The sequence below is a fragment of the Symsagittifera roscoffensis genome, chromosome 9 (genome assembly GCF_963678635.1).
Source record: "Symsagittifera roscoffensis chromosome 9, txSymRosc1.1, whole genome shotgun sequence".
NCBI classification, from domain to species: domain Eukaryota; kingdom Metazoa; phylum Xenacoelomorpha; order Acoela; family Convolutidae; genus Symsagittifera; species Symsagittifera roscoffensis.
This window is the reverse complement of record NC_087070.1, coordinates 16,552,890-16,570,342: the sequence shown is the minus strand read 5'-3', so window position 1 is coordinate 16,570,342 and position 17,453 is coordinate 16,552,890. Positions and strand designations below refer to the sequence as shown.

The window sequence follows — 17,453 nt, the reverse complement described above, 5'->3', positions numbered from 1 at the left end:
CTTAGATAGCATTATCTTGCGGTTATAGAGTTTTATAATTGTACGCTGCGATCGTTTAATGGCCTAGCTGAGTGATTAATAGCCTAAGGTGAACGAATCAAGACCATCAACATTTAGACAAAGTTCAGGTTTTAACTTCATCATCAAAGCTTTATAGAAAAAACGTTTATTAAAGTCTTTATATACGTGAAGCAAGATCTTCCACCCTCACAAGCACCTATATAGCACCAATGAAACAATGAAGCACATGTAGAAACCCGGCGGCAAAGGAACCCAATAGTTCTTGAGGTCTCGGAAAAACTACCTGTTCCCCTTGTATCACGATTATGTATTTAAGAAAAGCTTTCACGTTCCCCGCCGACGCAGAGAACAGATTTCGAAATCTTTAAAACCAGCCATCTCTATGGCTCTACCAAAAAATACATGCAACCCTATAAAACCAGGAGAAAAGAAGTTCCGGGCATACAGTGCTGACAGTTGCCCTAAGCAGACAGTCCCCCATCCCGGACTTACAGAAGTCGCTGCTCGGCCCCCACAGAACGCAGGTAGCCAAAACTTTGCATTATGATAGACAATGGCAAGATACGTCGTATATGATAGCTTAAACCAAATCTGACATTTGGACCACAAATTGGAAGCACTTGGTAAAAAGACCCTTTACACAGGACATAGATAAACTACGCAAAAAAATGAGCGATGGCATATTGATTTTTTAGCGGCAAAAGGCACAAGATAACAGGAGAAAACGTCTCCTACTAAGCAAAATCCATCCGGTGTTAATAACAGGGCAGTGATAATGGACTTTAGATTTGGGTTAACGCGGGAAATGTTAATGGGATATGGACGAAACTTGACAAGTAGGACCCCTTGTGATTTTTAACTCGAATATAGAAGATTCACTGCGGTTGACTCTCACTCCAGGTGACTCAGAAGGACGCTTAAATGACCTTTAGGCCTTTACGACTAAAAATTGCAACAAAGACTAACAACGGAAAATGGCGCGTTTCCAGCCCAAACTGTTTGGAGATAAGAATCGTTCATTCACCATATTTTCAGGAGGAAAGTTATCTATTTGAAACTGAAGCAGAAACTAAACGGTATATAACTTTTAAATTGTAATCTAGAAGTAGTGGAACTAACTAAAATGGACTTGCCAAAAAAGTGGTACATTTTAGCTTAGCGAGTGAGCTATGAATGGAAACACAATCAGACTAGAGAAAAGGAGTCTCAGAGGAAAATGCCAGTATTAAGAGCGTGCCGAGCGACAAAGGTTTCGTAAAGAATGGGTGGAATACCCACCTAAAATCCTAGAAGTGACTTTATGGCCCCTAATAAGCGAATTAAGTTCCCCTTATAGCTTGAAGGTCGGGGTTGGAATAGTGTATGGATGGACATTTTTCGATCCTTGGAATGATTTAGCGACCCGTAGAAAGGGGCTTCCCCTACTCCTGGGAGGATGGAACGTTAAAAGGACAACTAAATTTAACCTTGGGAGATTGGTTATATAAATATAGCTTGGTTTAGAGGCGAAACTAGACTTGATATTTGCACAACTTATTAAGTGATACCTATGAGCTTGCCTGGAATTTAGGATTAGTGTCGTAAGTGGAAAAATGGCACGACTTGTAGGTCGATCGTTACTGTAACTACAATTAAAACTCAAACAGACAAACACAGCGAAAAGTTTAGGGGTAGCCTATCCTTAGAGAGAGTAATTGTGCTATGAGGGCAAACGGTTGGTTATCAGTTAGTTAGAGAACAATTTTTGCTTTTGAGTAGAGTAGTTGGCTCTCATCAGAGTGAGAAAAATGATTCCGGAAGTTAAAGTGATCAGTAAGAGTACCTCAAAGGAATAATGATCCGTAGAGAAACTATTAGTTTTAGCAGGTCGTACTGAGTAGTTGTGTGGAATTACTCTGTGTAATTCGTTAATTAGGATTAACTAGAGAGAGAGAGAGAGAGAGAGAGAGAGGGAGAGAGAGAGAGAGAGAGATGCTTATTTGGTTGAGTTGGTCGGAAGTTAAGCTGCACTTAGGCAAATGGGATGATTGCTCGAGGACCCTTTCCTTTTGATTAGATAGTTGGACTATTGAGCTTTATGTATTTGGACTTATATTTATATAAAATCAATTACCATTGGAACTTTTTGCGATCGTATCGAGCGGACGAGACAGCTCCAAGAGCAGTACGAAAAGGGTGCAAATAACATAGTACAGCACAGAACAGTTGCAACCAATTTAACCCTTTTGGTATTGTAGATAGTACCAAATTCAGTCGCCCCGCTGAATTCAATACCCAAGAAACCACAATGCGATGTCGTTAACAGAAGGATATAGAGAAAGAATGAACCTAGCGAGGCAATATCCCAAATCTACTTTAAGAAAAAACGTATTTTTGTAGAAAACTGGAAGTTTTCTAATTAATTATCAGTGATTCAAAACTGTGGCCCATTTTTTTTGGCAAATTTATGTATATTGTAGCATATGGAAACAGAAAAATAATATTTGTCGAGGCAGACAATATAAAACTTGTGATTTGTGGTTAGTCTTTTGAAAAATATTGGGCTTGAGCCGCAAAAAAAACTATAAATATGCATCCAAAAAAAATTTCGGAAAACATTATATTGATCATAGAAATGATTTCATGACTAATTTAGAGAACTTCAAATTTTTTCATCAATATTGGAGTTTTAGAAAAAATTTTATAATGAAAGTTCCTCATCATCTTATCTGCCATGAGAAGTTTCAATTTACTCATTAAAAATTTCAATTTACTTTTCACAGTTTACCAGTGTTCCATTGGCGTCCTCTTGGTCGTTGGCGAGCCGCTGTCAAACCTTCTTCACATTTATAAGAATTGAAAATATCTCGATTCTCAATGCAGTTGTTGAACTCAAGTAAGCCATAATCTTCAATCGAAAAATCAACAGAGGAAGTGAAAATGGATCGAATGTACTTCACGCGACTTACTTTTTTATTATTGGTTCAACCCCCACTTCGTAAAGTTTATCCTATTTCTACGAACATTATTTATTCCAACTTTCGAACAAAAGATGGAATATATTTGAAATGGAATACATGGATCGGTGTTTTATTCCATTTGAGATGTGTTGACGCCCTGAGCTCAAATTTTTAAATAAAAAAAAAACAAAAATAAAAATGTAATTCTCCGATGATAATTGTCGACAGACACATTTATTCTGGTTTGAATTTTGGGCTACTTTGACGACTATAGCTCAACTTGCGTAAATAAACGCGCAACTGTTCCGTGCGATTAGAGCGTAAAATGCTAATAAAAAAAAATCAAATTGAATTGAGTCGGAAGATGTGTGTTTTTTTGTTTTGTACTCCTTTTGTACTTGAAAATACATGGTTGTGGGGGTATGAATTCTCGGTTACTTAAAAATTGTTCAATCAAAGGTTTTTCCATTTAATTTTAACCACTGTAGAGACAGCAATGAAAGTTTCACCCTGATACGAGCAATCTTGTTTTTTTTCTATAATCAAATTTGTTTTCATGCATTTGTTGAAAAACATTTTACCTTTCATGATGAAAACTTTCTGAAAAAAGTAATTGATGATCAATCATCTCTGTTTAACAAGAAACCTATTATTTTGCAATTTGATTCAAATAATAGAAGAGAAATTTAAAAAAAACAAGACTGCTTTTATATCAAAACCAAGCCCTGAATGTTCCGACTGCCTTTTACCTCCTGTAGATTACGGGGATTGCTTCTCTAGGTCCGTTCACCGCAAAGTGGTCCATTTAGTAGTGAATTCAGCGGGGCAACCGAGATTTACTAATATCCACAATCCCGAAAAGATTAAGTTGGTGGTAACTATTCTGTACTCTACTCTGTTACTTGCCCCCTTTTGATGCTGCTCTTGAGACTGTCTTGGTCACAAGATTTTCCAGTAGTAATTAAATTCAGATAAAAATTGGTCAAAATACAGAGGGCTCTAGGCGGCCCGAATATAATCTAGTAATCTAATCAAAAGGAAAGGGTCCGCGATCAATCAACACAATTGCCTAATTGCAGTTCGAAGTCCAACTAGCTTAGCCAACAATTCTCTCTTCTCTAGAGAACCCTAATTATTGAATTACCAACAGTAATTCCACTTAATCACTCAGTCCGACCTGCTGAAATTAATAGTGTCATCAAGGATCACTATTCCTTTGAGGTACTTTGACTGATCTCTTTACTTCGCGATTCCTGGTTCTCTAACTATTGAGAACCCAACTAATCTCACAACTAGTTATCACTGTTCGCTAAGTAACTGAGAACCAACTACTATCACTAGTAGCTCAAGCTGTTTTGCCTGAGGTTAGGCTGCTTGCTGTTCTGTATAATGTTTGTCTATTCGAGTGTTAGTTATATTTAGAGTTATATCGTCCCTACAAGTCCTGACGTTTATTTTGGTACCCCTTTTGCAAGGTCTTAACCGAATTCTTCCTCTGACGACACCACTCCTAAATTCTAAGTTCATTAAGGGTATATCCAACTAATTTGTGCAAAGATCAAGTCCAATTCCACCTCTAAATCGAGTTATGTTTAACTAACCAATGTTCCCAAGGTTCTTATTTAATTATCCCATTAACGTTCCGACCTCCCAGGGGTAGGGGAAGACCCTTTTTCTGGGTCGCGTCCTCATTCTAAGTATCTGAAACTCCGATCTACACTCTATTCCAAACCCGACCTTCTGGCTATCAGGGGAACGTAATTCGCTTTTTAGTGGTCAAATCGTGCCAAAAAATCGTTCACCACCTACGGGGAGCTTAGTGAAAATCCCTTTCATTTATCGTACTTTTTAGGAGACCTATTTACCATGCTATGCCTCTGTTACTGCTAATTTCCTCTGGGACTACTATTCTTTTACCCTGATTGATATTCTATTAATAGCTCATCCACCACGTTAAGTTGAACCCAATGTTTGCCAAGTTCACTTTGATTGATTCCACCAATTAAATCAAACAATGTATAAGTTATATCTCTTTCAGCTTCTGCCTTATTTCCCAATAGGTAAGTTCCCTCCCAAACAAATATTAGTAAGGTGACCAATTTTCATTCCCAAGGGGTGGGGACGAATGAATGCGTCACTTTCCGGTGTTATTCCCGAGATTTTCTATACACATTTAGTCCTAAACGACCAAAAATCAATTAGAGGTCACCCCGTAGTCACCCGGGTTCAGTCTTCTATATCCAGCTATATAATCCCGTAGGGGTCCTAACTACCAAATTTCGTCCATATCCCATCGTTACTTCCAAAGTTATCCCATTTCTAAGGTCCATTGTCACTTTTCCCGGAAAAAAACTATTGTATAACACCGGAAAAAGCTATTATATAACACCGGAAGGAGCCGTCGGAGGGGTTATACTCACGGGGGTCTCTTTTTGGGGACAAGTTGTAGTGTCTAATGCCGCCATAAAATCAATATGCCCTCGCTCATTTATTTGCGTAAATTGCCTATTTCCGGTTCCAGTGGTCTTTTTCCCAAGTGCTAATAACTTCCCGTTCAACCACTGGATCTGGCTCAAATTATAATACATGATGTACTTTGACACTACCTATGATATCCCAAAGTTTTAGCTCCCTGAGTTGAGTGGGGCCCGAGAAACGACTTGCGGAACTCGGGGTGGGGACTATTTGCATAAAGCATAGCACCGGAAGTAGGCATCCTGGGGGTCTGGGGCTCTAAACTTAAGCTTCCCTCAACTAGGTCTGTAACATACTATATTTTGGTTTCATTCCAACCGCTAGTTACCGAGTTCTGATAAGGCTATTTGCACTTCTGGGAACCGTTATCACTTGGGCCCGAGGGGTCCGAGGGGTCTGGATTTTTACATGCCCGGGTTAAATCATCTCTAGTATCCGTCCTATGAGTTTCATAAAGCTAGCCCCGGTAGTTATTCTTTGATGGGTTTATCACATCTTACTTCACCTGAGTTTTCCGCCATAGGAGGGACTATATCTTTGGAGATTCGAACTATTTTGGACTTCACTGTTTGTTTACTTTTCCACTCATCTTATTGACTAAACAATCTTCATAGTACGCGCTCCCCATTAGCTGTACAATACTGCATGCGTTTGCCAAGGTAAAGCTCTCGCTTGAACTCTAAGTTAGGCAAAAAAGTGTTAGGATCACCGATCCTACACCTACTTTTTTCAGAAAAAAAATAGGTTGAAAAATTGATGTGAACTTAGGAAATTTTTTATTAAAATATGGTTCTTCATTTATTAACTCATGCGCTAATTAAAGTAACTAATGATATTGCTAGCATCTCGTTTTCTTATATTAAATCCAGTGATTTAACCTCAGCTCCATTTGAAACGATTTAATCTGCCGCTTTTGCTTGTTATAAAAACGCAATTTTCTGGGCGGTAAATTATCTTCATAAAAACGCAATATGCTGGGCGATAATTGTCTTCAAATGCTTAAAGTTGCCTCACAAAAAAGGTTACAGCTGAAGATTTTTGCAATACTTTGAGCTCCATACAACAATATCCTTGCTGAGCTGAGAAACTGAAAATAGATTGATTAACCAGTCGCCAGGCAGATATTACTCGGTCACCACCCGCATTGGAGTTCCATGAATAAAAATTGATTCTAATTGAGTTTCCTTGTCAGTGTCCACAAAATTGAAAGCAAATTGATTATAATCAATTAAAAATGAATTATAATATTACTATTTTTTGAGGCAATAAAATCCTTTTTTCATCCATTATAATCGATTTTTTTTCCACCTTTGTGGACGCTGACAATGAAACTAAATTATAATCGATTTTTTCCCACTTTACTGAGATGCGAATTTCAACGCACATAAAGTCTTTTCTACGATTTAAACTCAAGTTGGTTACGTTAGTTACTTAGTGTTCAATTTAATTTTTTCTACCTGAACTTTGATTTTTTTGTTACTTTTTTATGTTACTCAACATTACCCCCTAGCGTTTGCGCTTAAGTGGGGGGTGTTCAGGTGGGGGTTGTTCAGATGGGGGTTGGGTTCAGTGGGGGGGGGGGGAGTGGGTAGTAAAGGTTCAGTAAAGGTACAATTTCTCTAACACTACACTATCAATCAAATGCTTCTTTTATTTCCACTACTTCTTTTTCTTCTTTCATTTTTCACTAGATGTAACTGTATCATTTACTATACTATATTGCTTGAACAGTTTCCAGTAAACTTCTTATTATGTGATTGATTTCCGCGGAGCCGACAAACTTCTATATGTGTTCGGTTTATGGTTGTCGGCTTAAATTAGTTTCACTGTGTTCATTTAACTCAAGACCTTCTTAGATAAGTTTAGTAATCGGTTGTTTTTATTGTTAAGTTTTTGATGCGAGTGAAAATGATGCGAGTGAAAATGAGTTTTTGCGCAATAGGTTTGAAAATTTTTTGACTTTTTTGTAATTTTTTAAAAAATAAATTTTAGTTTATTCGACTTCTACGCTGCTTTAGTTTGATTGGTTTTTGATGGAATTGAGTTTAACAATCCTAGAGTTCCATCAAACCTGAAAATAGTTCTTTTAATTTTTTTATTCTTGCTGAGGTTTGCTGAAATTTTCATATTTTTAAGGAAAGATCAGCTAGTGAAAGTTAAGTTATTGTTTTTGGCTTCAAGTAAAAAAACTGAAAAATAATTATTTCGGATGACTCTGGATAAATCTTCTTTTGATTAACTACATTTGGGAGAGCAACTTTCTTGTAATCGGCGATACTAATTTTTTCTCGTGAGCAATTTTTCTCACAAAAAATTGCCTTTGTTTTTATTTTGAACCATAACAGCTTCCATGTTCCTTCCCACTTGGTCTGCAGGTAACGTGGTCTTTTCTGCACCCCAAAGTATGAGGTTTGCGCTCCTGTAAGTTATTTTAACCTTTCCGTATGCATTAAAATGTGTGCGGGGGGAGTAGAGAGCTCAACTGTCCGTTAAATCCTACTAGAAAGGTTACGACTGCACTAAAAGTAGTCAACTTTAGTGCAGGCGTAGCTGATGCCATATTAGCCTCTCATGATATGAAGCTGGTAGTCTATTATTCCTAATTGCTCGGTGCACTTTTATTGAGTACCAATCAGGTAAATTGAAAATCAATACTCGAATTTTATTGAGTTTAATCAGATTTTCTATCCATTTCAATCAAGAAAAAAGTAAAAGTCGAGCAATTGCATGTCAATGAAATAAAATTTTAATAGTTGCTTGGTTTTCTAGAGTTTTGATTTCTCAGCTTAACGCCAAAATGAATCAATTAAATCAATCATCAGTGCATATGGTTTCCCATCTGCAGAAATTGAAAAAATTTGTCCGATGAAAACTGAATTGAAAAGTTTTCGTGTTTGCTCCAGTTTTTCGGCGTAGGTGCCACAGCACATATTTTTCTGGTGCCGTGAGCAAGTTGCAAGATGTTTGCAATTGTTTTTGATACTAATTTCAGAGGTATCTGAAAATTTTAGAATTTTTCATAAAACTGTTCATATTTTACGTCCCAACTGGTTTCTGCTCAAAAATTGTTAGCTTTGCTTCCAGTTTGTAGGTATTGTTCCGTTGCAAAATAAAAATTCAAATGTTCTCTTTGGCAAGTTTTCCTAAAAATCCAATAAATGAAAATAGATACTGTGAAAATTATAATGATTTGATTTTTTTTCGTTTTATCTTTTCTGAGACGCTTTAGAACTTATTTCAATTTTGCCAAAAATTAGCTTTTTTTGAAAACAACCGAACCAAATTTCAAACAATGGGTACCATTCGAAAGACTTTGTCACCACGTCCCTGTGAGCCTGCCCAGTCTCTTTTTACTTAACCGCACTGTCTATAGCCTTTGAAAAAACCTATGGGGGATCATTTGACCAACATTTTTTTGATCCACTCCCCCAAATCTGAGTTTTGGATTCAAGGGATAGAGAAGGTAATTGGAAGTTTTCTTATGTGAGCGGCTTCAACACAAAAAAAATTGGTTCTCGGAACAGCAAAAGTTTGAAACTTTTTGAAACGTTTGGAAAATGTCTTAAATTTTTTGACTTTTCCCGGGAAGTGGCCTCCCAAATCTGAGATTTTGGGTTCAATCGAAATGATGAATAGTAGGAAATTCCTCTGAGTTTTCGATTACGCCCATTTTTTACACAAAGTTTCAACACAAATCAACTGTTGTTTTTTTTCCTTTTTAAAAAATAATTGACTTTTCTCGAAAACTGCGCTCCCAATTCTGTGTTTTTAATTTCAATCAAAAAAAAAATTTTTTGTAAATTTTTTTTTGCTGAAGTGTTGTAATTTTTTTTCTTCAGAAAAAAGTTATCGCCTTAGAAAATGGACAACTTTTGAAATATTGACAGTTTTTTTGACAAATTTTGACTTTTCTCGATGAATACCCTGCCAATTCTTATAGCAAGGGTTAAATCAAAACAATAAAATTTTTACTTGTTGAAAACCTACCTAAGTAAACAGTCATACTTATAAAAATAAATTGTGGCCTTTAAGACTTTACGGTTACAATTTATTGTTAAAAATTTATGATTTTCGGAAAATCCTGTTTTTAATCTTTTGAAAGTTTTTTAGTTAAAAGCATTGACTAATTTTGAAAACTACAAAAATTGAACAAAAAATATCATTGATAACACCTGCTATTTCAATTCTCTAAAACATTTCAATTCTCTACAATTTTCAATCGTCCAACAAAAGAACTAAGGATTTGAGATCAAAATACGAATTCAAAAATTACCTCGAGCTTAAGCTGGCCACCATGTTTTTTATAAACAATATCTACAAAAAATTTTTCACCTCGTTTTTTTTTCCAATTAGTTTTCAGTTTTTCTCAACTTTTCATGCGTAGGAAAAAGTAAACGTAGTTCAGACTCTTATATAAATGATGCATTTTTTTCGGTTTTTTTTTTCAGGAAAAGTTTTGAAACTTGTTCAGGCTCAATTTTTATGTTTTTCGGTTTGACTTTTAATTTTTCTTTAAGTTCAAATAACTTCTTTTGTTTAAAAGAAGACAAATTCCAAAAGCGAACATGGAACTTGTATAGGTCACAAAAAATGTGATCGACTTCTACTTTCGAAAGCGGAATTTAAAGGTCAGACTTCCCAGAGAAAAAAAAATAGTTATTGATCCAGTTTTTTCAAATTGGGTTTGGTTTATCGAAAAATCGCAGTCGTAAATTTTTCGAGAAATTCTAAGATTTTCAGCAGATTTTTCCTAGTTATCTTGAAGATAGAAACTTGAGACTTTAAAAAAACAAGTCGGTAATTGCTTGCATTCATTGACTCTTTTTCAGCTGTCTGTCTGCTGTGTTAAATATGTTTGTGTTGTATCGCAAATGATGCAAAACTCCTTTTCGCTTCTGTGTTTAAGGCATTGCATCCTGATGATTGGTTGCATTTGCGCTTCAGTTGGTTGCATTTCATCTGATTTCAGACTGATTTTTTGCTGGTGTAATTTCTTTGAAGTAGTTTTTGCTGACTATGTAATAAAAAGTTCTCGGCACGCTATTTTTTTTATTTCAAATCATTTGGTCAATTTTTTTTCGCCCTGCAGGTGATGTGAAACTATGTTTTGCCTCTGTGTTACTAATAATCAAACTACTACTTTGTGTGAGACAATCCTCCGAAAGTTGAAAGCAGCAAGTTTGATAAACAACAACTGAAATTGTCTTGTTGGAAAATTTGGTCCAGTTCAAGTTTCTCCGTAGTTTTGAGATTGAAGAGTTGTTGAAGATTTTTGGATGAAATAGTGTTTCCATCAACACATTCAACACAGTCATATCTTTTTCTCCCGAAACTTTAATTTAGCCCATTAGAAAGATACAAAAAAATGGTAGTCGTTTTGTGCTCTAGTATATTTTGGCGCTGAAAAAAGCTCCATGTTTGATTTATCCTGAAAAAATTAAGTTTTTTTGAATTTTTTGTGGTTTTTCTCAAACAGTGAGCCATTTTTGGGGTTTCCTTTTGTTTTCTCAAGATTTACATTTTGCTCTCACAACTATCTTTACTAAATTTGGTCGAAAATCGCTCGCAAATATGTAGCTGGTTCAAGTGTGTTGGAAGCTTGTGAAAAGTTGCAGATGGACAATTTTTGCAGTTCTTGCAATAAACGATATGCCTCGATGTCATCGAAAAAAGAGTGTATCGAGAAAACTCAACAAAAACCGCTTAAACTGTCTTTTATTTACCACACAAAAACAAAAACTGAACTAAACTCGATTTTGAAATGCAAACTAAAACATTGAAGGTTTGTTTATTTTGATTTTTTTTGGCTACAAAAAATCAAACCAGTTCGTAACAGCTGAAAGATTAGTATGTAGCAATTTTCTCGGCTACTAGTTATTTTGACTCTAAAATTCAACTGCACAAAAAAAACGTAAAGTCAGATTTGCTGCGTTTTTCGTGGCGGTCAGTTTTAAAAATACTCAACGAATCGATAATCAAGAAGACTTTGAACCAACAGCAAATTTCAGTGCTATGACTCGCTGGGACTTCCGCGGCGGCCTTAGCCAGCCAGTTCTGAGTCAGTTTAAACTGAGCCAAAATAGTGTCAATTCTACTTTCTGTCAATTTTTTTCTGTGCAAGGGCTTACAAGCTAGTTTAAAAGAAACGCCAATGCAAAAAAGAGCCCGATCAAATTGGATTGATCCTTCTTCACAAATTTTGAATGGGCAACTTGAGCTTAAGTCAATTGGATGTTTAACAATCTTTGAGTTCTACTAAGTGGCGGTATTTTTGCTTGACAAAAAAAAGTTTAAAAGATTAGCAGAACACATTAAGATCTCCAACAGTCTTAAGCAAACCTGAAAAAAAATCAACCACCAAATTTTTATTCAGTTGAATAAATTTTTTAAAAAATAATGAATAAAGCTTCTCTTGAATTTCTTAGTAACACGCCAACACGAACTGATAAACACAGCATAGATATTACAATTCCACTGGAAAAAATTTTGAATGGGTGAAACAATTGTGAAAAACAGCAACCAAGAAATGGTACTTTCGCAAGAGTATCTTGTCAATAAAACAGCAAACACTGCGTGGCAAAGTTACGCAGAAATTCAAATAAAAAAGACACTAGTGAAAAGGGTAAAGAAAGAGCACTATGAAAAAAATGCCAGAAAATAGTTCAAACACTTTATCAACTAGTCAAAAATCTAGATGGATCAAATCAACTTACTGATGCTGATATGACAGTGCATTCTTCGAATGATTTTGTTTCTGAACAAGTGCCAAATCCTTTCAAAACATATGAAATGTGCTTTAAAAAAAATTCTATCAAAACTACTTTTTTGTACTAAAACTAACTGGTAGTCAAGAAAGTTTCAAGTAATTCAAAAACTCAAATTGAAATAAATTATCCTTGAAAAAATCAAATAGATGGTTTTATTTCGATTATTAGAAATTCGGCAGCATGCGTATATTCAACACTTTTTTACAGTCGAAGTTTGTAAAGTATTATTTTTGTTGATGCACTAAAATAGCTGAAGTTGACCCAACGTACAAAGATGAAGCAAAAATTGTTTGTGATAATTACAGACTGGTTTCCTTGCGACCTGTTATACGCAAAATTCCAAGATAAAATTGTGTATCGGAAAAAAAACTGTCACAAAAAATATAATAACGCATCAATTGGGCTGTTGAAGTAAGAAGTCAATCGTAGATGCGATATTAGATATTAGGGTTAGACTTGAAATGTTAAAAATTTATATGTACAATTAAAGAGAAATATCCACTTGTAGGTCAGTCAAAAGCATTTGATGTTATATTTCTTGAAGTTTGAACCGCAGCAATTTTCAGAGGGTTGATTTTTTGCTACTTCCGAGACTGTTTAAAGCTAAACTAGGTCTGATTCAGAATAGTAAACAGCAAAATTCGTTGCCAAAAAGTAAAGAAATTTTGCGACATTTGCGACCCCTAATCACAAATTACGTGATGATTTTAAAATGTAAAATGGAATGCAAATAACCTTAGCGTATAAAAAAGAAGATTTCAAAAATTAGTAAAGTTAAAAAAAGTAAGCAGTTTTATGAAAAAGTTTTTGGAAAACAATACGAACAAAATTTGTCAATTTTTGACAGACGCTACATGCTTGAAATATAATTTTTTGTCAATTTAAACCGAATCAAGCGGGTTGATGTAAAAAAAAAGTTCATTTCCAAAACATCAGATCACTGCATACTAACTTTTGCGTGCTGAAATTATATTTATAAGAACGCCGGAAAAAAATTTACAAATTGGTTTTTACAAATTTACAAATTTTGGGCAAGGAAGACACGAATCAGAATTGTTGTAGTCTGAATGGTGGAAAAGTTTTATTAAAATGTAATCGCAGCAAGAGAGTAGGAGTTATAGCATTGTACAAAAAAGAATACTTGACCTTTGAAATAGTGAAGAATCTAACAAAAACTCATCTACAAAATTTAACAATGCTAATTGTCAAAGAGCTAATAATCATAACTTTTTTTACAGACCGCCTATATTTATATTGTCATTGAGAATCATGAAATATTTTTAAAGAACAGATTTTTTTGGAACGGCCATTTGCATTGTAGGGTCTTTTATGTAGTGACATAGATAATTGATTTGAATAAAACACCAATAATTGCAGGAAGTTTTTCATTGCTACCTAATTGAAGAGTCTTGAGTCGCTTAACGAAAAATCTACCACAAGAATCAGCGATAGAAAAACTTAGATTGACAAGTTTTCACAGTTTATGAAAGAGTAATTCAAATGTAGTGATGGAGTTGACAGACCACCATGGAATAGATCTCAAAAGTTGATTTTAATTTCCAAAAAAAAATTATTTAAAGTAATCGAATGAGTTTATCTGAAAAAAATGAGAACACTTTTTGATGAATTTTTGGATAACTTGCCCGCAAAAACTGATGAACGCAGCGCTAGATATTAAAGTTACCAGAAAAGAAGACCGAACAATTTATTTTCAGAAGGATTGAGCGAATACTACTGCAAAAAACATAGCAACCAAAACTATGGAGTACTTGTGCAAAAGTATCTTCCTATTAAAAACAGTTGCTGCATGACAATTTACGCAAAATTTTGAAAAGAAATTGACAGTAGTGAAAAAATTGACAGCACTATGAAAGAAGACTAAGCCATAAAACAAATCAGATTAGTTATACAACTATCCGAAGATGAAGACTGATCAACTTGACTCACCTTTGTTGAGTTGAAACTGGGATCATTGAATGATTTTTTGAGAAATTATGTCTATCTCAACAAATGAAAGCTGCTTTTATTAATAAATCTATCGAAACCACACACGAAGTTTTTGTACTCAAACCAACTGGCAGTCAAGAAGAGTTCAACTAAATCAGAAATTTAGCAGGAAAAAAAATTAAGTAATTTTATTTTGAAAACTTAAAATTCAGCATGCAAAAGTTTAACAGTTTTATACAATTGTTGTTTTTCGAATAATAATTTTCTTGAAGCACTAAAAATTGCCAAAGTTGTCTAAAGACATGAAGTTGGAGTTAAAGCTGATTTTGGAAACTGAATGCCATTTTCATTTGCTTCGAGAAATAATTTCTATCATTATAACAAATTTTCCAAGAGAAAATAAAATAACACCGCATCAATTTGGCTACAAAAAATCAGCAGATGCGAAAAAAGATGTGGTAGAAAACGTGTGAAATTGATTCACGAATAACAAGATTGTAGCATGCGCTTTTGTAGATATTTCAAAAAATTTCACAAAAAAAAATGGAGGAACTACTCTTAGAAAGAACAAGAAATTTAAATCACAACAAATTTAAGAGGAATGACTTGCTGCGGCTTGCGCGGTTGTCGAAAACTGAGCCAGTTCTGATTCAAATTTTTAAGTAGAAAAAATTATTTTCCAAACATTAATAAATGTTGAAAGTTCCGCGACCATCTACCACAAATGACGTGATGGCATTAAAAAATGCAAACTGAAACTCTGATAATCTTAACATGAAAAAAAAATAAAGAATTTTTAAAAAATCTAGAAGAAAAAACTGATGTGAGATTTTTTGAGGAAATGAAATACCATTTTACTAGTCTCGTTTTTTGACAGTCAGAGATTGCCGATAAATCATTTTTCTCAAACTAAACCAAAACAAATCGATTTAACAAAATATCAAATCACTGCATACTAATTCTTGGCTTCTGGAAATATACTTATTAGGCGCAGAGAAAAACTTATCATTTGCTTCATCAAAAATGTCGTGCAATGAACATACGAATGAAGGTTTATATAGTTTTTGTTTTATCAATGAGAATAGAAACTGGCAAAAAGTTATAAGTGATAACGATTTCTACAGATCACCTATTTTTTTAACAACCTTTTGTGAACAACTTTTCAGGTTTTCAATAATAAAAAAGGTGATCTGTAGGTGCTCTTAATAAAAAATGTATCAAAATTACTCAAGTTTTTATTTGTATCAGAGTAGGAAAATTTGTCAAGAGAAAACATAATAACATCATCAATAATAATTCAATTTGGTTATAGAGCTAAAATCAACAGAAGATTTGATATAAGATTTTGTAGAAAAAAAAGAAATTCGAACCAAAACAGTTTTGGAGGAAAGGTTTGCTGCAAATTCCGCAATTGTCTGAAACTGAACTAGTCCTGATTCAAAATAGTGAACAGTTTGAGTCATTTTCAAATAGTTAAGGTTTTGCAATTTTCGCGACCAACTATTACAATTTCCTTGTGCCATTAAAAGCTAAAAATGGAAACTGAAATGCTGATAATCATAACATGAAAGTATGATAGTTTGTGTTTGAACAACTAACTAAGCATTTCCCTGAAAAAATTTCAAGAAAAGAAGTCAATTATTTGGTCTTTGTTTGTCAGTCAGAACTTGCATGATGCATCATTTTTGTCAAACTAAACCAAAGTATGCCGATTGTTTACGAATGTTTTTGCAAAATATCAAATCAACTAATAGTAGCTTGTGCAAACTGGAATATTTTGTTCATGAAAGAAAATAAGTTTTTTTTTGTTTTGCCTTGGTGACTTGGTGCAATGAACGTAATAAAGAGAAGTTATACAGTCTGAATGGTCAAAATGATTTTAAAACGAGTAACCGCAAAATGAGAGCAGGAGATGTAACATTCTACATAAAAAACAACTTGAGCTATGAAATGGGGTCAGAATTCACAAAAACATTAAATTTTACAAATAAGAACAAAAACTCCAAAATAGTTTCTAAAAATAACTGTTTTCTACAGATCAGATATAAATGTCATTGCAGAGAATTATAATTTTGTTCAGAAAACAGTTTTTTAACACGGCATATGGTGATCAAGCATTAGTTGTGAATCGGCAGAAAACATGATATGAATGAAAACATTAATAGTGGCCAGAAGTCTTGCAATACTTTAAAAATTAAAATTCGTCGACAGAGAATCCAACGCCAGAAGCAACCGAGTCAAAAACTTAGATAAACCCGACTTTTTTCACAAATTTTGAATGCGCATTTTAAGTTATACTAAATTGGACGCCAGACCTTAGTATAATTTAGCTGAGAGTTGGTTTTTTTTTCCAAAAAAAAATTGAAAAAGTACAAGTTAACAACAAATATAATTTCTAACAGTATATAGCAAACTTGAAAAGAAAATTAAACACCTGAATCAAAATAGTGAACAGCATAAATCAGTTTCAAATGGTAAAAGTTTGTTGCGATCTCTGTGACTACCTACCTTAAATTACTGAAGCAAATTAACAACTCATTGGTGGAGTTCCAAAGGGATCGTTTTTGGGGCTCTTGCTTTTCAGTTTTTTGTCAATGAACAGACTAATGTGGGTTCAAGCGGTCCTGTCACTTTATATATACAGCCAAAATTAGTGTTTTTAAGTCTGTTACCGAAAATTTTTATATAAATTAATCAAGGTTTGCAGAAAAATAAACAGAAATGATTTTAAAAAATTAGGCTCAAACATAGTTTTTTAAAAGGCAAAGTTCTTTTTTTTTGGTAGCAAACACCCATTTTTTTGAATCCACCTAGAAGGTCATTAGCAAGAAAACAGTGAAGAATTGAAAATCATTGGTGTAGTTTTAGAGTAGAAGCTGAGTTACAAGCAACATAGTTTTCAACCTAATATAAAATTACCAATGCTCACGGCTAAAGTTTATCACTACAGAATGTTTTTCAAAAAAAAAATTTAATAAGAGATTTTAAAGCATACGTGGAAACATTAATGCAAAATCAAATTGAACTATACGGATAGGGAAATATAATGGTGTACATTATGTAAGAAACTGGAAACTATTTTATTATATTTATTGTCTAATCTAATTACTAGAGTTTTTGCTTTTTTGAAGGTTTTTTCAGCCATCCGAGTTTGTTACCTTTATATAATCTCGATTAATACGTATACGGATTTTTTTCACAACAAAATCCCGAGCAGTTTGTTTGAATACTTTTCATTTTTTTCATATGCTATATAAAATGTAAATTTTAGGAAAAATCCCAAATGAGGCGCACGCGAGGAAAA

General features: G+C 34.1%; 1 protein-coding gene across 2 annotated transcripts in view; it reads right to left on the bottom strand.

The window, feature by feature from the left end:
• The window catches only part of LOC134853905 (cytoplasmic dynein 1 light intermediate chain 2-like), a 485,619-nt gene extending 468,491 nt beyond the window's left edge, over positions 1–17,128 (bottom strand). For both annotated transcript variants that reach the window (XM_063869870.1, XM_063869871.1), the window contains exon 1: positions 17,119–17,128. The gene's annotated coding sequence lies outside the window, so the exon portion shown is untranslated. The remainder of the gene's footprint in view (positions 1–17,118) is intronic.
• Between the last annotated feature and the right edge of the window lie 325 nt (positions 17,129–17,453).